The sequence below is a fragment of the Saccopteryx bilineata genome, chromosome 9, assembly GCF_036850765.1.
Source record: "Saccopteryx bilineata isolate mSacBil1 chromosome 9, mSacBil1_pri_phased_curated, whole genome shotgun sequence".
NCBI classification, from domain to species: Eukaryota; Metazoa; Chordata; class Mammalia; order Chiroptera; family Emballonuridae; genus Saccopteryx; species Saccopteryx bilineata.
The window spans coordinates 69,573,302-69,597,687 of NC_089498.1; the positions used below are offsets into that span (position 1 = coordinate 69,573,302).

Here is a 24,386-nt window from a genome sequence, read left to right on the forward strand (position 1 = left end):
TGTGTCTCTTGTAGACAACATATGTATGGGTCCTGTTTTCTTATCCACGCAGCTACCCTATGTCTCTTGATTGGATCATTTAATCCATTAACATTTAAGGTTATTACTGATATGTAATTGTTTATTGCCATTTTTTTTCTTTAAAACTGTTTTTCTCTTTTGCTATATTCTTTTTTTCCTTTGATCTGTTTACAACAGGTCCCTTAGCATTTCTTGCAGCCTTGGTTTTGTTGCAGTGAAATCCTTGAGTTTTTTTTTTGTCTGTAAAACTTTTTATTTCTCCTTCAATTTTAAATGATAGCCTTGCTGGATAAAGTAGTCTTGGTTGTAGGTTCTTGTTCTGCATTACTTTGAATATTTCTTGCCATTCCTTTCTGGCCTCAAGTGTTTCTGTTGAGAAGTCAGAAGTCATCCTTATGGGGGCTTCTTTGTAGGTGATAGTCTTTTTTTCTCTAGCAGCTTTTAATATTTTTTCTTTATCATTTAGCTTTGGTAATTTAATTATGATGTGTCTTGGTGTTGGTTTCTTTGGGTTTCTCTTTAATGGAGTTCTCTGTGCTTCCTGAACATGTGAAATGTTTTCCTGCCTTAATTGGGGGAAGTTTTCCGCTATTATATGTTTGAACAAAGTCTCTATCCCTTGTTCTTTCTCTTCTTCTTCAGGAACCCCTATGATGCGGATGTTATTTCTCTTTATGTTGTCACAGAGCTCTCTTAGAGTTTCCTCAGACTTTTTGAGTCTCTTTTCTTTTTTCTGCTCTGCTTCTGTGCCTTTATTTATTGTGTCTTCTAGCTCACTGATTCGATTCTCTGCTTCATCCATCCTGCTTTTAATTCCTTCCATTGTATTCTTTATTTCAGATATTGTATTTGTCATTTCTGTCTGATTCTTTTTTATTATTTCAATGTCCTTTTTTATATTTGTTATCTCTTTATTTAGGTTTTTGTAATGGCCATCTATGGTGGTTCTAATATCTTTGAGCATCCTAACAATCGTTATTTTAAACTCTGCATCTGGTAATTTGGTTATATCTGATTCACTTAGGTCCTTTTCTGGGGATTTCTCTTGGTTTATTTGTGTTGTATTTCTCTGCCTCCGCATTTTCTCTTCACGAGAGTGGCTGTGATCACGTGCTCGGGTGCACAAGAGTTGGTGGCCTTGGTCTTTGCCCCGCCCCCGTGTGTGACGTTATGCTCATTCCTGAGGGCACTGGCGAGCACCTTTGCTCAGCTGCGGGTCTCCGCCTGTTTCCGAGCTTTCACCCTGCCTTTGCAGGATGATCCCACTCAAGGAACAGCTGCTAGCCTTGGCTCTACCGCCAGGCAGGGCTGCGTGCCCAAACTCAGCTTCGTACCGGAACTCCACCTCTTCTGGGTTTTTGGCTCCACCCTCGCGGGAGGAACTGGCTACCAATTCAGACTGCAAGCCTGGGTTGCACGGGCGGGGCAGGGATGTGCTCCTCTGCCCTTGCTCTGGGGCTGGTTTCTACCCTTTCTGGGTTTCCCGCCTTTCTCCGGAGGCTGGATTACAGGCTGCCGGCAGCTGAGCTTGGCCGCTTTTGCACGCCCCCTTCTCCCCAGCCAGGCAAGATTGAGCTCACACCTGAGCCCACTGGTGGCCAGCCGGCTTCCGCCCCTGCCAGCAGAACCGCGCTTTTGTCTCCCACTGCCGCCCGCTCTCCGGTGCGCCCTCAGCCGCGTGGGTGGGGGTGTTGCAGCTCGGACCCTAAGACTCACTACTGTAGACCTGAAAGCTCCCTCCTTCTATGTGACTCTGCTCTGAATGCTGCGGGGGAGTTTGTTTGGCTGCTCTCCTGCTTCCCTTTGCTGGTATTGCTGTTTCCGGGGGAAATATTCACTTCAGCTTTGGGGAGTGACTCGTCCCAGGGGTTAGGGTGGCTATCTCCCAAAATGTTTCTCCCTATGCCTCCTAGATTGCACTCTCTTCCTGTTACTGTGGTTCTCTCCCCTCTTCCCCCTTCCCCAGGAGCCCCAGGTGGGTGGTTATGAGAGAGATGTTCTGCGTGGTCCCTTTAAGAAGGATCCTGGGTCTGAGAAATCAGACTCTCTCACAAACAGTATCCTGACTTGTTTCTAGCTAAATACTGTCCTTATGCTTCTTCTGGGCTCTGGGGCTGCAGGCTGGGGCTTTGTTCCTGGGGCTCAGGACCCTTTCCCCTCTGCTAAACTCACTTCCCGCCACGCGAGTCTCTCCCTGCTGCCGTTCGCTCCGAGAAGCTGGGCAGCCCTCTCCGCGTTTCCGCTTTTCCTACCAGTCTCGGTGTGACTTCTTTAGTGTTCCTGGGTTGAAGAGTCCTTTTAGTTTAGTCCAAAGTTGGTTTTTCCAGCTGATAGTTCATAAAATTAGTTTGTAATCCACATTGGTTCTGGGAGGTAGATGCTGGTACGTCTGCCTACTCCAGCGCCATCTTGTCTCTCCCAGAAGTTAAAATTTTTACATGGCTTAAATTCTCTTTGTGGCTAAAGTTTTCAGTATAAAATTCACTCAAAAATAGTGATTTGTGCCTTATTTTTCTCTATTTTCTAGCTTCTTCTATTCCTTCTTAAATAACAGACCTGTAAATTCCTTTTTTTTTTTAAACCTTAGTATCTTCCTGGGGACATTTCCTAGGATCTTCTGCAAAATATACTTGGTTTCTAATAGTTCTTAAGTATACATTAACTTTTCCTATTATAAACTGCTAATATTTTTTATAAAAAAAAAGCTTTAAAAAGTCTTTTTGCTGGTACATACCTTCCTTTTAGTAATAGAAGATGGCCTCAAAAAGTCTCAGCCACCAATATGGTAATATGTGACTTTCTGTCAACATTATAAATATTCTTCATATTCAATCATTTTTAGGTATACAAATGCTTTATAGCAATGTATGTAGCAAATGTCAAACATATATTAGATATAAGAAGTTATTAAATACTGAACCCATTTCTTTAATGACAATGGTCTATTTTTTAATCCAAAGGGACCAATATTTCCATTTTTAAAATAAAACTAGCTATGATATAATAAATGGGGAAAAGTTGAAAAGTTAGTTCAACTCAGGAGTCAAATTTCTATCTTTTCCTATTTTAGAAATAAGGACAATATTGCACTGCAAGAGTCAAAAAGTAGAGGAAGGTATTACCATGAAGAAAGGTAAGACACGGTTCTTGCCAGATAATTTATATATTATTTAATCTTTACAAGATCCTTTCCAAGTATTTAGAGTGAATGTTATTATCTCTATAGCTCAGAAGAAAAAAATAAGGTTCAGAGATTTTAAACTTTCCCAAAGTCAGTTAACTTATCAACAACAGAACCAGGATTTAAGAAATGTCTCCCTGCTGCAAAAATCCTTTATTTTCTCTCCACATTGTCGTGGCCCCTAAAGAAAGCAAGAGATATCCTAGCCAATTTTTTTTTCAAATAAAGTTGACCCTTATAAAATCCAGATAAAATATAATGTGGACTCTTGAGAAGTACAAATAGTAAAGTTTGAAAATGTTTAACAGTACCAAAGAAAGAAAAGATTTTAATTCCCATAGAAAATTATCAGCTGTAGTGGTAATAAAGTCAAATTGCGTTTTTAAGATCCTTAAATTAATTAAATATTGAAATCCATAATTTTTTCTCCCTCCTCTCTTATCTTTGATTTGGACCTATTTTCCCAGATGAGAACATGTATTTCCTTAAGGATCTACATAGACACCTTTAAAACTCCCATGTCAGGAATCCTTGATGTATTTAAAGTACATATTAATTCCATGTTGGCTGGCAGTACTGATCCTATTGAAAATAGCTCAGTGAATCACATTTACACTAGTTGGTTCTCTCAGTCTATGTCCTTATAAATGATTTATCATAATTACATCCCTGGGGGAAGTCTTAGTGAAAAGAAGATAATTTAATAAAGACAAGAAATTGTAAGGTAATCACAAAAAATTTAGGTAAAGACTATAAATCAAAAGAGAGTAACATCTCATTTACCTGACATTTAAGAGGAAATATACTTTAATAGGTATGAAAAATTCTGTTTTCTAGAAAACATCATTATAAGGAAGCAAAGAGTAGGCCACTAAAGAAAACATTATGAAAGCAGAAAAATTCTTCAGTGATACATAACAAATAGTAAATATAAAAATGTAACAGGAACTTGTATAAGAGTTCAGAGGGTGGGAGGGAATGAGCAGAAGCTTGCATGAAATAGTAAGATAAGATTGCAATAGAGGAGGAGATGTGGGCCTTTGTTTATTATATTCAAAACAAGGGCAAGAAATAAAAAGGTAGTCCATTGCTTTTGAAAGAAAAACATTACCCAGAAGAAGAAATCTGTCTTTTAAGTTGATGCCCTCCGTGCCAAATACATCTATAATAGACTATTATATAATAGAATGTCTGTGTGTGCACATGTTCATGTATGTGTGAGTTTGCTTGCATGCAAGAGAGTGAGAGAGAGAGAGAACTACAAAATTCTTCTTAGGGAAGGAACTATCTATATTGAGGAAATGCTTTAAGGAGTAATTTAAGGTAGATAGTGGTATCTGAGGGTATAAATTAGCAGAAACTTAGTTGATGGTAGAAAGATGGAAACTCTTACTGCATTCAAATAACAGGAACTTAAAGGTGTAAGGAACAACAAAGGACAGTGGGTAGGGAGAAAAAAATGTGAAATAACAATGAGAAAAGCCCTGGCCGGTTTGCTCTGTGGTAGAGCATCTACCCAGACTATGGATGTCCCAGATTTGATCCCAGTCAAGGCACACAGGTTTTAGAAGCGACCATCTGCTTCTCCATGTGTCTCCTCCCTCCCCCTTCTCTCTCTCCACCCCCCCCCTCACAGCCATGGTTCGATTGTCGTATCACCCTGGACACTGAGGATGGCTCCATGGAGCCTCCACCTCAGGTGCTAAAAATAGCTCAGTGGCAAGCATGGCCCCAAATGGGCAGAGCATTGGCCTCAGATGGGGGTTGCTGGGTTGATCCCAGTCAGTGCGCATGCGGGAATCTGTCTATCTACTCTCCTCTCACTTGGAAAAGAAGGGGGAAAATGAGGGGAAAGTAGCTAAAGGATTTTGAAATTTTCTAATATGCAACTTGAAGCAACTTAGAATATATAGTTTTTATTTATTCATTTTAGAGAGGAGAGAGAAAGAGAGAGAGAAAGAAAGGGGGGAGGGGCAGGAAGCATCAACTCCCATATGTGACTTGACCAGACAAGTGCAGGGTTTCGAACCAGCAACCTCAGTGTTCCAGGTCGATGCTTTATACAATAGAACTCCTTCTCTTCAGTTCTTTAAGGTCTGTCATAAACATGGCTTGTCTAGGACTACTGGAGTGTGTGTGTGTGTGTGTGTGTGTGTGTGTGTGTGTGTGTGTGTGTGAGAGAGAGAGAGAGAGAGAGAGAGAAAGAGAGAGAGAGAGAGAGAGAGAAAATCAAGAGGAGATAGATGAACTTTCAATTATGGATTAACATACTGTGGAATAGGGTTAGGAATACCATTCAAAACTAAAGTAATTCAGCAGAGGCAAAATCGTAGAGCCAGAGGTGACCCTGAGAATATGAGCTCCAGAAAATTTACAGAATCATGGGGAAAACTTTATACTCAAAAGGACATAGAACAGAGTTCAAGCCAATTATATCTAGTTCTTAAGGGCATGGAGATCCCAGCAGACAGCTGGTTTACAACCATAATGGAATGTGAGTAATTGAAAAATGAAGGTCAAAAAAGAAAAACAGAAATAAAAACAAGCAAGCGATGGTCACTTAGAGCTCTTATGGTATTATTAAGAGTAAGTCATGCCAAACTAACCTCATTCCCTTTACAACTGAAGTTACTACACTGATAAATCTGCAATACCACAGATAATACATCTTGATTTTAAGAAGGCCTTTTAGAAAGTACTTGAAGATAAAATAAACAAACATAGTTTACACAGTAGCCCAATGAAGTGAGTCTGAAACATTGTATCAACTTCACTCATTATGTGTTGTTTATTTTTTTTATTTTTTTGTGTGTGCTGTTTATTGATGAAAGGAAGATATAGCAGTTTTTCACATCATTAAACAATTTTTCATAAATAATTTGTTTAAAGAAACCTGAAAATGACACCAGGTTAGGAGAGAAAGATAAAATAAAAAGTCAAAAATATCTGGATGGGCCAGAAATTTAAAAAGCTAAAATTAACAAGATACAATTCAATGAATAAAAATGTAACATCTACCGTTACATATAGAAATATAACTAGTATCAGAGGGAAAAGACCTGAATGAAGAGTGTTGGAGATTTAATTGCTCACAAAATTAGTACGAATCAATAGCAATAACACGTCTATGATAATAGGGAAGATAATGTTAGACATTAAGTCTGGGAGGTAATTATCTAAGTATACTATTCTGTGTTCACATCAAAGAGTTTATTTTTATTTCAAGATGTTTTTATTTCAGTGTTTTATAGCAGTTACCTATAATCTAGAATATTCATTAAAAATTTTAAGAGATCTGACCTGTGTTGGCGCAGTGGATAAAGCGTTGACCTGGAAATGCTGAGGTCGCCGGTTCAAAACCCTGGGCTTGTACGGTCAAGGCACATATGGGAGTTGAAGCTTCCTGCTCCTCCCCCCCTTCTGTCTGTCTGTCTGTCTCTCTCTCTCTCTCAACCTCTCTCTCTCTCCTCTAAAATGAATAAATAAATTTAAAAAATTTAAGAGATAATTTTGGAGACTCCTATTTCTTGTATTGGTAAACTTGTAATTCAGTTCAATCATTCTGCTGATTAAATATAATGAGATTTAATAAAATGTAAAACAGTTCATCCTTAAAATATCAAAAAGCTAATTAAACAGCGAGGAATTTCCTGAGATGAGTTTCAGAAGAGATGATGTTGAACACACAAAGACAAGAGACCACAAGCAAAAACCATTGTAATGATAACACTACAGATACTCTGGGAGTCAAGACACTGAAGTTTTCAAACTTTAACCATACAACAATTCTGCTTACTACGTTCAAGTTCATAAATATCAAAATTAAAAATTTCAGCAAGAAACTGATAAACATACAAGATATGAAAATGCTAGAGTATTCAGAGTAGTCTGAAACTGTTATAGAAAGAACATTATAGGATCGAGAAATTCTTTAGCCTGGAATAGGGAAACCATAGGTAAGTTCTAAGAGTCATCATCCAATATTTGAAGAATGGCTTTTCCTATTGCCTTGATTCTGTGTTGCTCAAGAGATATAACTAGAAGTAAGAATGGTAATAAGTAGGAGGCAGAGTTAAATTCATTTTGAGAAAACTATCTCTAACAATAAGAATTTTTCGAGATCAGGTTCACTCTCTCACAGAATTGAGATCACTATCACTGTTAGTGATCATATATATTGTTAGGTAATTATGTGCATTTTATATAAAAGAAGAGAATCTATCTACTTTAGTAAGATATTACACTATAAGGCCCTGAGATTTCTCTACTACTATTTTTTATTCCAAGTAGAAATTTAATATAACCATAAATATTATCATAAATATTCTAAAATACTATTTCCCAAAGTATGGTCTGAGAAAGTTTCAGGATTAATACATCTAGAAGAGTTCCAAAGTCAAGAAATTTGGGAAACTCTGAGTTAAGCAATGTTAAACAAGTTTCTTTTCTTCAATATCTCTTACTGACTTTAACATGCTAATGTGCTCTGAAAACAATCAAAGGGATTTCTGTGTGCAGCACTACCCCACCACAAAAATATTTTTTATGTCACATATTTATAAGACAAGTCTGCCGAATATTTTGGGGGTGGGGAATGTTGGGCTAAATAATTCTAATCTTGATGATCTCAAAAAATCAGTTTGTCTTCATTCAATGTGAAACCTCAGGAGAATTGAGTTGGTAATACAATGCACAGAAATTTTTCATAAGGATGAAATAACAATAGAAAAAACCTATCACAATTTACCACAAAGGTCTTCCCTTTTTCATAATGAGGTATATTGTTTTACTATAAATACTCATAAGTGGCTTAATTAATCTAGCCCAAATTCAAGCTCTGATGATGCACCAACAAACCTTTGGAGTGTTAAGTTCCAAAAGTTTTTTTCCCTATTGTCTTGAGCAAGTTTCTTAAATTCAATAGCCTCACTTTTTTAATCTGTAAAATAAGAATCATAGAGATTTCCAGTCAAAATAGCAGAGTAGGTAAACACTGTGCTTGCCTCCTCCCACAACCACATCAAAATTACAACAAAATTATAGAATCACCATCATTGAGAACCATCTGAAGACTAGCTAAACAGAAAAGTTTTGTAACTAAGGATATAAAGAAGGTATAGCAAGACTGGCAGAAGGGTTAGAGACACAGAACAGGCAGTCTCACTTCCATTCTACAACAATTAAAAATTGGGAGGGTATCTCAGCTGCAGAAGTCCCCCCTTAGGAGCAAGGAAAGACCAACACCTGGCTCTTTATCCCAGGGCACTGGGGATGGGAAGAGGTGTCCCCATAACACCTGGCTATAAAAACCAGCAGGGATTGCTAGAGACCCAGGGGCTTCTCTAGATGGACTTGCATATGGACTTGGCCACTCACAAACTCACTCACCCTGGTCTCCAGTGCAGGGGCAGCAGCTCAAAGAGTGCTAGGAACATATAGGAAGGAAATTAATCAACTAGCTTCAGGCTGAGGGCTGAAGGGGCAGAGGTTAGGGCAGCTCTTACCAAGAAAGGAAGTGCTGGCAGGCAACATTTCTTCTATGTTGATTACTTGTTACTCCCAGCCAACAGGTGCAAGTGAGCACCAAATCTGAGCTCTCCATTAACCTGGCTAACACCATTCTCCCTGCCCTAGTGATTCCCTCAGACCCTACCCCACCCAACTTACATGCCTAGCCTGAGCTATTTTCAGTGATTTTTCCACACAAGGAGCCTGCCTCAGCTCACACCGTGAACTTTTCTAATCTCTTTCAAATGTCCACAAACCCCAAGCAAGCAGTGGCTAGGTTCACTGTGTCCTATATCTCTTGATAAGCATCCTCAAACTTGGCATAAGTGACAATCATCTCAACCTAAATTGTAAATTCTAGCAGATGGCCTGAATCCAGGCATAAAGGCTTGAAATTTAGCTGTAACTAAATGGCCACCAGCCCAGCACAACTGTTGGCTTGCCTCAGCTCACATCATAGTGCCCACCAAAGGGTCCCAAGCCTGATACTAGTGGCAACTGGCCTCAGTTGACAACATAGTCTCTCTCAAGTGTCTCCAAGCCTAGCAGAAGTGATAACAAATTTCAGATCACTTTGTAACTCCCACCAGGAAGTCTCAAGCCAGGCACAAAGGATGGTAGACAAAAATCACAGAATACAACCAATGGCTGGTTGAGCACCACCCAATCAGCTCCACAAATGACACACCCAAAGGATAGACTTGGCTAGCACCAGAGTACAACTAAAGAAACTCTCACTCTGTGATGTCAGCCCACACACAGCAGCTTGTCTACTGTAGTTACTACCAACCCTCACAGCCAATTATCCTGAAGTCAAGCCCACCCACTAACATACCAACACCAATCAAAATTCAACTATAACAAGAGGGTATATACAACCCATACAAGGTGCTACTCATGTAGCACCTAGCTCAGGTGCCCAGCTCAGGTGATCATGGAGACTATACCACTGGGCCCCACAGGCCACCTAATACATTAGGCTACCCTGCCAAGATTGAGCAATATAGCAGATCTACCTAATACATAGAAACCAACACATGGAGTCTGCCAAAATGAGGAGACAAAGAAACATGTCCCAAATGAAAGAACAAAACAAAACTCCAGCAAAACAACTAAATGATATGGAGATAAGCAATTAACCAGATACAGAATTCATAGCAATGGTTATAAGGAAGCTCAATGAACTTAGGGGAATAATAGATGAACTCGGTGGCAACTTCAATAATGAGATAGAGACCATAAAAAAGAACAAGTCATAAATGAAGAATACAATAATTGAAATAAAGACTACATTAGAAGCAATAAACAGCAGGTAAAATGGAGAGATAATCAAATTAGTGATCTAGAAGACAAGATAGTGGAAAACACCCAAATGGAACAACAAAAATAAAAAGAATCAAAATAAATTAAAATAGTGTAAGGGATCTCTGGGACAACATTGAGCATAACAACATTCACATCATAGGGGTACCAGAAGGAGAGGAGAGAGAGCAAGAGATTAAAAACCTATTTGAAGAAATGACTAAAAATTTCTCTATCCTGAAGAAGAAAGTAGATGTATAAGTCCAGGAAAAACAGAGAGTCACAAACAAGATGAACCCAAGGAGACCCACACGAAGACACATAATAATTAAAATACCAAAGGCTAATAAACAGAGAATTATAAAAATAACAAGAGAAAAGCAGTTAGTTATGGATGAAGGAGCTCCCATAAGACTGTCAGCTAATTTTTCAACAGAAATTTTATAGGCCAGAGGAAATATTCAAAGTGATAAGAACCAAGGACCTACAACCAAGATTGCTTTGCCCAGCAAGGTTGTCATTTAGAATCAGAAGGTAAATAAAGAGCTTCCCAGACAAGAAGAAGCTAAAGGATTTCATTATTACTGAACCAGTATTACAAGAAATGTTAAAGAGACTTCAAGTAGAAAAGGAAAGATCAAAAATACAAATAAGAAAATACAGAAAATCCTCACTAACAAAACAAACATTTAGTAAAATCACTGGGCCAACCAAATATAAAGTAGTTCAAAGGTAAAAAGGAAAAGTAAGAAAATCATGTGTAATTATAACAATAAATTAAGGAATGCACAACAAGAAGTAAAAAATTATGACCAAACATAAATTTAAGGGGGCAGAGTAAAAAGTGCAGTGATTTTAGAATATGTTCAAACTTAAGTGACCATCAACTTAAAATAGACTGCTATAAACATAACCTGGTATAGAGGAAGCACATAGTGACCATAAACCAAAACTTTACAAGATCTATACAAGAAATAAAAAGAAAGAAATCCAAACACAACACTATAGAAAGTCATCAACATACAAGAGAAGAGAACAAGAAAGTGAAAAATGAACAGAGAAGAACACGAGAACAATCAGAAAACAATTAACAAAATGCCAATAACTACATAACCATTAATAATTATTTCAAATGTATGTGGACTAAATGCTCCAATCAAAAGACATGACATGACTGAATCAATTTAAAAAACAAGACCTGTGCATAAGCTGCCTACAAACAACTCACTTCAGATTGAAAGACACACAGAGACTAAAAATAAAAGGATGGAAAAAGACACTTATTGCAAATGAAATTTTTTTTTAAATCTGGAATAGCAATACTTATATCAGACAATATAGACTTTTAAACAAGGGCTGTAACAGAGAGAAAAAAGAGCATTTAATAATAATAAAGGGATCAATTATATAAGAAGATATAACTCTTACAAACATCTATATATCCAACATAGGGGCACCTAAATATAGAGAGCAAATATTTATAGACATAAATAGAGAGAGAACAATAGGAATACAGTCATAGTAAGGAATTCTAACACTGCATTGATATCAATGGATAGATTATCCACGCAAAATCAACAAAGAAACAGAGGCTAAAATTGACAAAATAGACTACATGTGTTTAACTGGTATTTTTAGGACATTTCAACAATGACAGGAGTATATACGTTCTTCTCAAAAGCACATGAAACACTTTTCAGGATAGACCACATGCTGACCACAAAATAAGTCTCAATAAATTTAAGAAGATTAGAATTTTATCAAGCATCTTCTCCAAACACAATGGTATGTCCTAATAATCAATTATAAGAAGAACACTGAAAAACATACAAACACATAAAACCTAATACATACTACTAAACAATGAATGGAATGGCTTAACAATAAGATCAAAGGAGAAATCAAAAGATAGATTAAGACAAGTGAAAATAAAAACACAACAACCCAAATTATATGGAACACAGTCAAAGCAGTTATAAGAGTGAAATTTATATCAATATAGCCGTACCTCAAAAAATAAAAAGATTACAAAAATCAATCTAACCTTACCTCAAAAAGAACTATTAAAAAAAACACAAGAAAAAGCCTAAGTGAGTAGAAGAAAGGAAATAATAAATATCAGAGGAGAAATAAATAAAATACAGACTAAAAAGAAACAGAACAGTAAGAACATCAGTGAAACCAAAAGCTGGTTCTTTGTAAAGACAAACAAAATTGATAAACCTGTAGCCAGACTCATCAAAAATAAAAGTGACAACCAATACTTCAGATATACAAAGAGTGAAAAGGATATACTCTGAACAATATATGACAACAAATTGGACAACCTGGAAAAAATGGATCAATTCCTAGAAATGTACAATCTTCCAAGACTGAATGAGAAAAAAACAAAAAATCAGAACTGACCAATAATTTCTAATAAAATTTAAACAGTAATCAAAAAATTTCTAAAAACAAAAGCTCTGGACCAGATGGCTTCACAGTTGAATTCTACCAAACATTAAAATAATAATTAATACCAATCCTTCTCAAACTGTTCCAAAAAATTGAAGAAGAAGGAAGTCTCTAAAACTCACTTTACAAGGCCAGCATTACCCTGATATCAAAACAAGAGAAAGATACTACAAAAAAATATAGAAAATTATACACCAATAGCTTGGATGAACACAGGTGCAAAAATCATCAACAAAATATTGGCAAACCGAATTCAGCAATCCATTAAAAAGATCATACACAATGATCAAGGGGGATTTATTCCAGGGACACAAGTCTGGTTCAATATCCGCAAATGAAATAATGTGACACACCACATAAACACAATGAAATATAAAAATTATATGATTATATCAATAGATACAGAATAAGCATTTCACAAAATCTAGCATTCATTTATAATAAAAACTCTTAGCAAAGTGAGGATAGAAGTAATATACCTCAACATAATTAAGGTCTTATATGACAAACCCACAGCTAACTCCAAACTCAATGGTGAAAAGCTAAAACTCTTTCCTTTGAGATCAAAAACAAAATAAAAAATGTCTACTTTCACCACTTTTATCCAACATAGTATTGTAAGTCCTACCTTCAGCAATCAAAGAGAAAGAAAGAAAGAAAGAAAGAAAGAAGAGAGAGAGAGAAAGAAAGAAAAAAAGAAAGATAATTTATCCAACTTTGAAAGGAAGAAATAAAACTGTCATTGCAGATGACATAATACTGCATATAGAGAACCCTAAAGAATCCACTAAATAACTATTAGAGGGCCCTGGACGGTTAGCTAAGTTGGTTAAGAGCATTGCCTTAAAATAACAAAGCTGTGGGTTTGATCCCCAATAAGGGCACACACAGGAAGCAACCAAAAAATGCATGACTGGGTGGAACAACTAATGCTTCCTTTTCCCCTCCCCTCTCTGTCTCTCTGAAAAATCAATAAAACTTAAGTCCTGGCTAGATAGCACTGTTGGTTGTTGTAGTGTTGTCCTGGAGTTCAGAAGTTGCTGGGTTCAATTCTCCAGTAAGGGCACATACAGGAGAAGCTCAATGATCCTGTCTCTTTCTCTCTTTGCCTTTCAGAAAACAAATAAACTATTATAACTAATAAACAAATAAGTATCAGGATAAAAAAATTAATATTCAAAAATTGGTTGCATTTTTATACACCACTGATAAACTATTAGAAAGATAAATTAAGAAAACAATCCCATTTACAACTGCATCAAAAAATTAAAGAAATTTCAAGATGGCGACAAAGTAGGTGGACATTCCAACTGCCACCTGCCAGAACCAAATTGGATTGCAACTTAATTTTGAGATCATCTTAAAATAGGGTAGCTGCATAGATAAATAAACAGGACCCATACATATGCTATCTACAAGAGACCCACCTGAGAACAAAAGATACACCTAGACTGAAAGTGAAGGAATGGAAAAAAGTATTTCATGCAAATGGAAATGAAAAAAAAGCTGGGGTAGCAATACTAATATCTGACAAAATAAACTTTAAAACAGAAGATATAGTAAGAGATAAAGAAGGTCACTACTTAATGATAAAAGGAGCATTACAACAGGAACATATAACCATTTTAAATATCTATGCACCTAATACAGGAGCACCTAAATATATAAAGGAGATTTTTATGGACATAAAGGGCGAGAACAACAGCAATACTATAAAAGTAGGGGATTTTAATACCCCACTAAGATCAATGGATAGATCTTCCAGACAGAAAATTAAAAAAGAAACAGTGGCCTTAAATGACACACTAGATCAACTGGATTTAATAGATATCTTTAGAACCTTTCACCCCAAAGCAGCAGAATATACATTATTTTCAAGTGCTGCCTGACCAAGCGGTGGTGCAGTGGATAGAGCATCGGACTGGGATGCGGAGGACCCAGGTTCGAGACCCCGAAGTTGCCAGCTTGAGCGCAGGCTCATCTGGCTTGAGAAAAAAAAATAGCTCACCAGCTTGGACCCAAGGTCACTAGCTCAAGCAAGGCGTCACTCGGTCTGCTGAAGGCCCATGGTCAAGGCACATATGAGAAAGCAATCAATGAACAACTAAGGTGTTACAACATTATTTTCAAGTGCTCATGGTACGTTCTCTAAGATAGACCACATATTAGTAAACAAAACAAGTCTCAATAAATTTAAGAAAACTGACATCATATCAAGCATCTTCTCTGATCACAATGGCATGAAACTAGAGATCAACTACAATAGAAAAACTGAAAGAATTTGATTCCCAATCAGGGCACACAGCAGAAGCGCCCATTTACTTCTCCACCTTTCCCCCTCTCCATGGCTCTGTGGCCTCCGCCTCAAGGGCTAGAATACCTCCAGTTACAATGGAGCAGCAATGCCCATTGGGCATAACATCGCCCTCTAGTAGGCATGCCAGGTGGAGCCTGCTCAAGTGCATGTGAGAGTCTGTCTTTCAGCCTCCCTCTCACTTCAGCAAAATACAAAAATAAATAAATAAAAACTGAAAAACATTCAAACCCTTGGAGGCTAAATAGCATGTTATATAAAAAATAGGTTAACAACAAGATCAAGGAAGAAATAAAAAATTTCTTGAAACAAATGAAAATGAACATATACAACTACTCAAAATTAATGGGACATAGTAAAAGCAGTCCTGAGACAGAAGTCTATAGCATTATAGGCATACCTTAAGAAGCAAGAAAAAGCTCAAATAAACAACTTAATCCAGCATCTAAAAGAGTTAAAGAAAAAGGACAATAAACAAAGCCCAGGAGAAGTAGAAGGAAGGAAATAATAAAGATCAGAGTAAAAATAAATAACAGAGGCTAAAAAAACAATAGAGAATATCAATGAGACCAAGAGCTGGTTCTTTCAAAATGTAATCAAGACTGATGAACCTTTAATCAGATTCATCAAGAAAAAAATAAAGACAACTCAAATAAATAAAATTAAAAATGAAATGGAGAAGTAACAACTGACACCAAAGAAATACAAAGGTCTGTAAGAAAATACTATGAAGATCTGTATGTCAAAAACTTGGACAACCAAGGCAAAATGGATAAATTCTTAGAAACATATAATCTTCCAAAACTCAATTTGGAAGAATTAGAAAACCTAAACAGACAAATTACAACAAATGAAATAGAAACAGTTATCAAACAAATTCCAGCAAACAGAAGTCCTGAACCAGATGGCTTCACAAATGAATTTCCTCAAATATTTAAAGAAAAACTAACACCTATCCTTCTCAAGTTATTTCAAAAAATTCAATAGGAGCAAAGACTTCCAAACTCCTTTTATGAGGTAAGCATAATCCTCATTCAAAAACCAAGTAAAGACACTACAAAGAAAAAAAAAAATGTGGGCCAATATCTCTGCTGAACTCAGATGCTAAAATTCTCAACAAAATATTAGCAAACCACATCCAGCAATACATGAAAAAAATCATACATCATGATCAAGTAGGATTTATTCTGGGGAGGCAAGGCTGGTACAATATGTGCAAATCAATCAATCAATGTTATTCATCACATAAACAAAAGGAAGGATTAAAATCACATGATAATATCAATAGATACAGAGAAAGCATTTGATAAAATCCAGCACCCATTTATGATCAAAATTCTCTGCACAGTGGGGATACAGGGAACATACTTCAACATGATAAAGGCCATCTATGATAAACCCACAGCCAACATCACACTCTATGGGCAAAAATTGAAAGCAATACCCTTAAGATCAGGAACAAGGCAAGGGTGTCCCATTTCACCACTTTTATTCAATGTAGTTCTAGAAATCCTAGACACAGCAATCAGACAAGAAGAAGAGATAAAAGGTATCCAAATTGGAAAAGAAGAAGTCAAATTGTCATTATTTGCTCACGACATGATACTGTACATAGAAAACCCTAAAGTCTCAGTCAAAAAACTACTAGACCTAATAAACGAATTTGGCGAGGTGGCAGGATATAAAATTAATATTCAGAAATCAGTGGCATTTTTATACACTGACAATAACATGTCTGAAAAAGAAAATAAGGAAACAATCCCCTTCACTATTGCAACAACAACAACAACAACAAAACAAAGTACCTAGGAGTAAATTTAACCAGGGAGGTAAAAGACTTGTACTTGGAAAATCATAAGACATTGAAAAAAGAAATGAAGGAAGATATAAACAAGTGGATGCATATACCATGTTCATGGATAGGAAGAATAAACATCATTAAAATGTCTATATTACCCAAAGCAATCTATAAATTTAATGCAATTCTTATTAAAATAACAATGGCATACTTCAAAGAGATACAGAACAAATATTCCAAAATCTTATATTGAATCACAAAAGAACACAAATAGCTTCAGCAATATTAAAAATGAGGAATAAAGTGGGAAGTATCACACTTCCTCATATCAAGTTATACTACAAAGCCATTGTACTCAAAACAGGTTGATATTGGCATAAGAACAGGCATACAGATCAATGGAACAGGACAGAAGACCCAGAAATAAACCCATGCCTTTATGGTCAATTGATATTTGACAAAAGAGGTAACAGCATACAATGGAGTAAAGACAGTCTCTTTAATAAATGGTGTTGGGAAAATTGGACAGGTACATGCAAAAAAATAAAATGAAACTAGACCACAAACTTACACCATTCACAAAAATAAACTAAAAATGAATAAAAGACTTAAATATAAATCATGAAACCATAAGGATCTTTGAATAAAACACAGGCAGTAAACTCTCCAATATCTCTTGTAGCAATATTTTTGCTAATTTATCTCCACAGGCAAGTGAAATAAAGGACAGGATGAACAAATGGGACTATATAAAACTAAAAAGCTTTTGCACAGCAAAAGACACCATGAACAAAATAAAAAGACAACCCACACAATAGGAGAACATTTTCGCCAATACTTCTGATAAGGGGTTAATAACCAAAATTTATAAAGAACTTGTAAAACTCTAGACCAAGAAAGTAAACAATCCAATTAAAAAATGGACAGAAGAACTGAACAGACACTTCTCCAAAGAGGACATACAGATGGCCAATAGGCATATGAAAAAAGTTTCAACATCACTAATCATTAGAGAAATGCAAATTAAAACCACAATGAGATACCATTTCACACCTGTCAGAATGGTGCTCATTAACAAATCAACACACAGTAAGTGCTGGTGTGGGTGTGGAGAAAAGGGAACCCTCCTGTACTGCCGGTGAGAATGTGGACTTGTGCAGTCACTGTGGAGAAGAACTGTATGGGGTTTCCTCAAAAAATTAAAATGGAGCCTGACCAGGCGGTGGCACAGTGGATAGAGCATCAGACTGAGATGCAGAGTACCCAGGTTCAAGACCCCGAGGTCGCCAGCTTGAGCATGGGCTCATCTGGTTTGAGCAAAAGCTCACCAGCTTGGACCCAAGGTCGCTGGCTCCAGCAAGGGGTTACTCGATCTGCTGAAGGCCCATGGTCAAGGCACATATGAGAAAACAATCAATGAACAACTAAGGTCTCGCAACAAATAACTGATGATTGATGCTTCTCATCTCTCTCTGTTTCTGTCTGTCTGTCCCTGTCTATCTCTCTCTCTGACTCTCTCTCTGTCCCTGTTAAAAAAAAAATTAAAATGGAACTTCCTCTTGACCCGGCTATCCAACTTTTAAGAATATATTCTAAAAATACCAAATCACTGATTCAAAAGAATATATGCACCCCCATATTTATTGCAGCATAGTTTACAATAACCAAGATCTGGAAACAGACCAAGTGTCCCTCAGTAGACAAGTGGATTAAAAATTAGTGGTACACATGCAGCTCCATGTTTATTGCAGCATTGTTCACAGTGGCCAGGACATGAAAACAACCAAAAAGCCCGTCAATAGATGACTGGATAAAGAAGATGTGGCACATATACACTATAGAATACTACTCAGCCATAAGAAATGATGACATCGGATCATTTACAGAAAAATGGTGGGATCTTGATAACATTATATGAAGTGAAATAAGTAAATCAGAAAAAAATAGGAACTGCATGATTCCATAAGTAGGTGGGACATAAAAGTGAGACTAAGAGACATTGATAAGAGTGTGGTTGTTATGGGGGGTGGGGGGAGAGGGAGAGGGAAAGGGGGAGGGGGAGGGGCACAAAGAAAACTAGATAGAAGGTGACAGAGGACAATCTGACTTTGGGTGATGGGTATGCAACATAATTGAATGACAAGATAATTTGGACATGTTATCTTTGAATATATGTATCCTGATTTATTGATGTCGCCCCATTAAAAATAAAATTAAAAACTCCAAAAAAAAATTAGTGGTACATATACACAATGGAATATTATGCAGCTGTGAAAAAGAAGCAAATCTTGCCTTTTGCAATGGCATGGATGAACCTGGAGATTATTATGCTAAATGAAATAAGCCAGGCAGAGAAAGACAAATATCATATGATCTCATATGTGGAATCTAATGAACAAAGTAAACTGAGGAATGGAATAAAGGCAGAGGTGGGGTCACAGAGAGCAGAGGGACAGCTGTTAGAGGGAACGGGGATGAGGGGATGGGATCAGAGAAGGTGAAGGGATTAGTGAAACTATATAAATATAACACATAGATAGATAACTAGACAGGAAATCCCAGAGGGAAGGGGGGAGGGAGTGATGGTGAGGATGGCAAAGGGTGAGTAATGGGAGACACAGCAGTGGTGGGTGAGGGTGTTATATTGAATTGGACACTTGAATCCATATTAATATAATAAATTAAAATTAATAAAAATTAATAAATAAAATAAAATAAAAATAAAGGAATAAGTTTAAACAAGTATATAAATGATGTGTACTGAGAAAACTATAAGATACTAAGTTAAGGAAAGTAACTGAAGAAGTTACAAATAAAAGGAAGAATTATTAAAATGTCCATCCTACTCAAAGCAATCTACAGATTTAATTAAATAAACCCCTAGCATAATATTAATGACATTTTTTTGTGGAATAAGAATAAATAATCCTAAAATTTATATAAAACCCAAAAGACCTTAAATAGCCCAAGCAGTCCTGAGAAAGAAGAATAAAATTGTAAGTATGTCACTGCTTGATATCAAGCTACACTATGAGGCCACAGTAATCAAAACAGCATGATACTGGCATAAAAACAGACATATAGATCAATAGAACATAACAGAGAACCCCAAAATAAATCCACACCTCTATGGTTAACTAATCTATGACAAGAATATACCCTGTGTAAAGGCAAGAATATACCCTATGTAAAGGCAGTCTTTTCGATAAATGGTCCTGGAAAAACCGGATAGATATATGCAAAAGAATGAAAGTGGATCACTTTCTTACACCATATAAAGAAATAAATTCAAAATGATTAAAAAGACTTAAATGTAAGGACAAAAATCATGTAACTCATAGAAGAAAACACAGGCAATAAACTCTTTGCCATTGCTTGTAGTAATATTTTTGTGGATATGTCTTCATAGGCAAGGAAAACAAAAGAAAAAATAAACAAATAGAACTGCATAAAACAAAACTTTTTGCACAATAAAAGGAAACCATCAACAAAACTTTAAAAAACCTACTCAATGGGAAAACATATTCACCAGTGACACATCCAATAAAGAATTAATACCAAAATATGTAAGGAACACATATAGCTTAACACCAAAAAAACAAACAGCCTAGGCAGAAGACTTGAATAGACATTTCACCAAACAGGACATATGAAAAGATGCTCAGCATCAATGATAAGCAGGGAAATACAAATTAAGATCACGATGAGATATCACCTCACGATGAGCACCATTTCAGAATGGCGCTCATCAATAAATCAACAAACAAGTGTTAGTGAGGATGTGGAGAAGAGGGAACCCTCCTGCATTGTTGTTGGGATTATAAATTGATACAGCCGAGTGACGTCACGGAAATGGCGCCGTGAGCAGCGCGTCCGACAAGTCTCCCCAAAATCACAACAAATTTATCAACTAGAAACAGAAAAATTTATCCTCAGAGCATTCCGGAGTTCCACACAAACTGAAAGCAAAAGGACTGTTATCACTTGAATCTGAGAGACGAGGGTGTGGAGGAAGCTAACTACCGCAGGGACGTTCATTCAAGCTGCGGAGAGAGTGCGCCTGTGGTGAGTTGGCCCACACTCAGGGAGCGGCAGCCTAAGCGCTGCGAGCAGCTGCCGGCGCGCACCTTGTGCCGCGGTCTGGTCTGGTCACAGAGCGAGCACCGCTAGCGTTTCCAGCAGCCCCAGCACTGCGAGTGAGAGTCCCCAGCCACCGGTGCCCGGAGCACCCCATTCGCACACGTGCCCTGGGCATTCCATGCGCCCAGAGCGCCCTACTGGCCCGCACACCCAGGGTGGCCCATTATCCTGCGCCCGGTAGGCCCCAGCCGCCAGCGGCGGAGCAAGCGGGAGAGGCGCCAGGGCGGTCTTTCCTATATGGGAGATTCTCTCCGTGGGCGGGGCACCTCACCCAGCCATTCAAACTGACAATCAAGCATTGGGGGAGGGGTGCACAGGCACCCTGAAATACCTTCGGAGCACAGCTGCGGACCCAATCACTGAAATTAGCTTAACCGAGATGACGTCAGAGTAATGGCGGGGTAGGAAGCGATACCGATAAATCTCCCCCAAAACTCAACAATATCTTCAACCAGAAACAGAAAAACCTATACTTGGAGCTTCCAGATGCTTCGCAATACACCCAAAGGTATGATTGAGTGAAAAATTGGCTAAATATATAACCAAACCCCGAAGGAAAAAGGGAGTAAGAAATGCTCCGCCTTCCTCACTAACCTAAACAGGGCGGCTTTCTCTGGTAACTGTGAATATAGAAACTGAGGCGGGCAAAGGGGGTGAATAGATCCAGGCCGCCGCGGCACAAACGGCCGAACCAGGCTGTGGCACACAGATCCAAGCCGAGGAAAATCTGATCCTGTGGCAACCCGGGCAATACAAGCTAACACTCGCGCCAAACCCAAACAAAGAAAGACAAGCGGAGCGGCCATTTTACCCGGTCTCCTGGTCGGTGCGCAGTTAGTGGGCGAGAATTTCTTCCTAGGCCCCGAGAGTGGGTGCCCGTGTTGCCCCACGGAGAGGCAGGGTCAGAGGCCTTTCTGTGGGCCGAGGACAGAGTCTGTGGGCAGCCCCAGCGCCCTGGGAAAGCCACGCACGGGAGGGAGAACTACTTCCAACGGTGGAGATTTTCCGTGCTGGTGAGGGTTTCACATAGAGGGAACCGCGGCCGGCCTCATATCCTGGTGTGTGCGCGCAGATAAGGAGTGAGTGATTCCTCCGAGTGCCTCCGCAGTGCGCGCCTGTGTTATCGCAGAGAGGGGCAGAGTCAGGGGCCTTTGTGTGGGCCAAAGCGGAATCTCGAGCCGCCCCAGCGCCTTGCAAAAGCCGCGCACGGGCACGGAGCGAGACTCAATTCCAACGCTGCAACTTTTCCCTGCGGTTGGGGGTTTCACTCAGAGCGTGAGACTGCTGGCTGGATATCCTGGTCGCAGACAGTGAGTGAGAGTTTCCTCCAAGCGCCCCCCAGAAGTGGGCGCCCGCTTGTGTTACCGGACAGAGTGGCAGAGCCAGTGGTCTTTGAGTGGGCGGAAAGCCCGCCTGATTATGCTAGCAGCTCTGACTGACTGAGCCTTACCCAGAGCCCTGTGCTGAGTGGAAATAGAGTGGGGAGTTGCCAGCTCTTTGAGCCTCTTACTATCCAGGCAGAGGCAGCAGCAACCCCATAGCTGGATTATCAGGCTACTAATTGAGGAAGGAAAGACTAGGAGAAAGGCTCCAGGAACACGGACTCTCTCACTGTCGGAGCCTATAAATGCTAATGAGCCTCGACTCCCACGAGACTAAAGCACAATACATGACATTGCCATAGAGACTTATCAACTGCAAGCCTCTACCTGAGCGTGCCAAAGGGGCAGAACCCAGGGTACAGAGTCACCGACCAGGAAGAGGGAGAGAAAAGAAAAAGCAAGAAGATAACCTCTCAAAATCAAGAATAATCTGCAGACTTTATAACCTATCACATTTTATTATATTTGTTCGTTTGTTTCACTTATCTTCAGTCTTGATACTTTTTTTTCTTCCTCCAATTTGGCCGATTAACTCTCTACTGGTCTTACTCTCTCCTCTCCTTGAACTACACTACCCATAAGTGTTACATCTCCCATTATCTTTTCTCTTCTCTTCCTTTCTCTCTATGAGGGTTGCACTCCAAAACCCTTAACTCTCTCTCTCTCTCCTTTCTTTTTTCTTTTTTTAGTGGTTCCCTCTTTTTTTTCTCTCTCTCTCTTTCTTTTCTCCCTCTATATTAGTTTCTTCCTTTCTCCTTTACATCTCCTCTCATTCAAACCTCAATAACAAACAAATTATCTTATCTGGGACTCAAACCTATGTTTGTGGCATTTTGGGGGGTTTTTACTTCACCTTTTTAACTCACTAGCAGTGCTCCCATCCCTGGCTCTCCATATTATCTAGTTCTTGTTCCACTAAATACAATAGTAAGTTTTTAATTTGTCCCCCCATTTTTCCGTTTTCCTCTTATTCCTCTCATCATAACTCTTAGACAACCAACACCTAAAAGCAAATCATTTTATTCTTGACCCAAATTTTTTCCTTATTTGCTTTTTGTGGGTCCATACACTCTTTTTTTTTTCTTTCTTTTTTTTTTCTTTTTTGCCCCTTTATTACTTTTCCCCAATTCAGGCCCTCCATCACAGGCATTGTTTGTTATAACTCACAGTCCACCACAAGATTTTCTCAAGAAAGAGGGGAGAGGAGAGGAGAGGAAAAAAGGAGGGGGGGAATAATTTCCTTTTTTTAAAAAATTTTTATTTTATTTTATTTTTCTTTATTTCATTATTAATTTTTTTTAAAAAAACAACTCTTTTCGATTTTTTATTTTTTTTTATTTTTTTTAACTTTTTATTCTTTATTAAATCTCATTAATACTATCAACAAAACCACCCTCAGATGCCATTAAGGAAGAGAAAATCGAATATCATGGATACAAAAGAAAGAGAGGTAACACAGCTAGATGAGGAAAAATCTATGGAGAAAAAATTTAATATATTGGAAACCTTGGAGCTAAATGACAAAGAATTCAAGATAGAAATTCTAAAAATCCTCCGAGATATACAAGAAAACACAGAAAGGCAATATAGGGAGCTCAGAAAACAACTCAATGAACACAAAGAATATATGTCCAAGGAAATTGAAACTATAAAAACAAATCAAACAGAGATGAAAAACTCAATTCACGAGCTGAAAAACGAAGTAACAAGCTTAGCTAATAGAACAGGTCAGATAGAAGAGAGGATTAGTGAAATAGAAGACAAGCAACTTGAGGCACAACAGAGAGAAGAAGAAAGAGACTCAAAAATTAAAAAAAATGAGATAGCCCTACAAGAATTATCTGACTCCATCAAAAAGAATAACATAAGAATAATAGGTATATCAGAGGGAGAAGAGAGAGAAAATGGAATGGAGAACATACTCAAACAAATAATAGATGAGAAATTCCCAAGCCTGTGGAAAGAACTAAAGCCTCAAGTTCAAGAAGCAAACAGAACTCCAAGTTTTCTTAACCCCAACAAACCTACTCCAAGGCATATCATAATGAAATTGACACAAACCAACAGCAAAGAAAAAATTCTCAAGGCAGCCAGGGAAAAGAAGAATACAACATATAAAGGAAGGCCCATTAGATTATCATCAGATTTCTCAGCAGAAACTCTACAAGCTAGAAGAGAGTGGACCCCAATATTTAAAGTCCTGAAAGAGAGGAACTTTCAGCCACGAATACTATACCCATCAAAGCTATCCTTCAAATACGAAGGAGAAATAAAAACATTCACAGA

The 24,386-nt window shown here is 38.0% G+C and overlaps 1 protein-coding gene across 4 annotated transcripts in view; it reads right to left on the bottom strand.

Moving 5' to 3' along the window:
* Positions 1 to 24,386, bottom strand: part of CTNNA3 (catenin alpha 3) — a 2,095,157-nt gene that overhangs the window by 1,867,232 nt on the left and 203,539 nt on the right. The gene's annotated exons all lie outside the window — the stretch shown is intronic.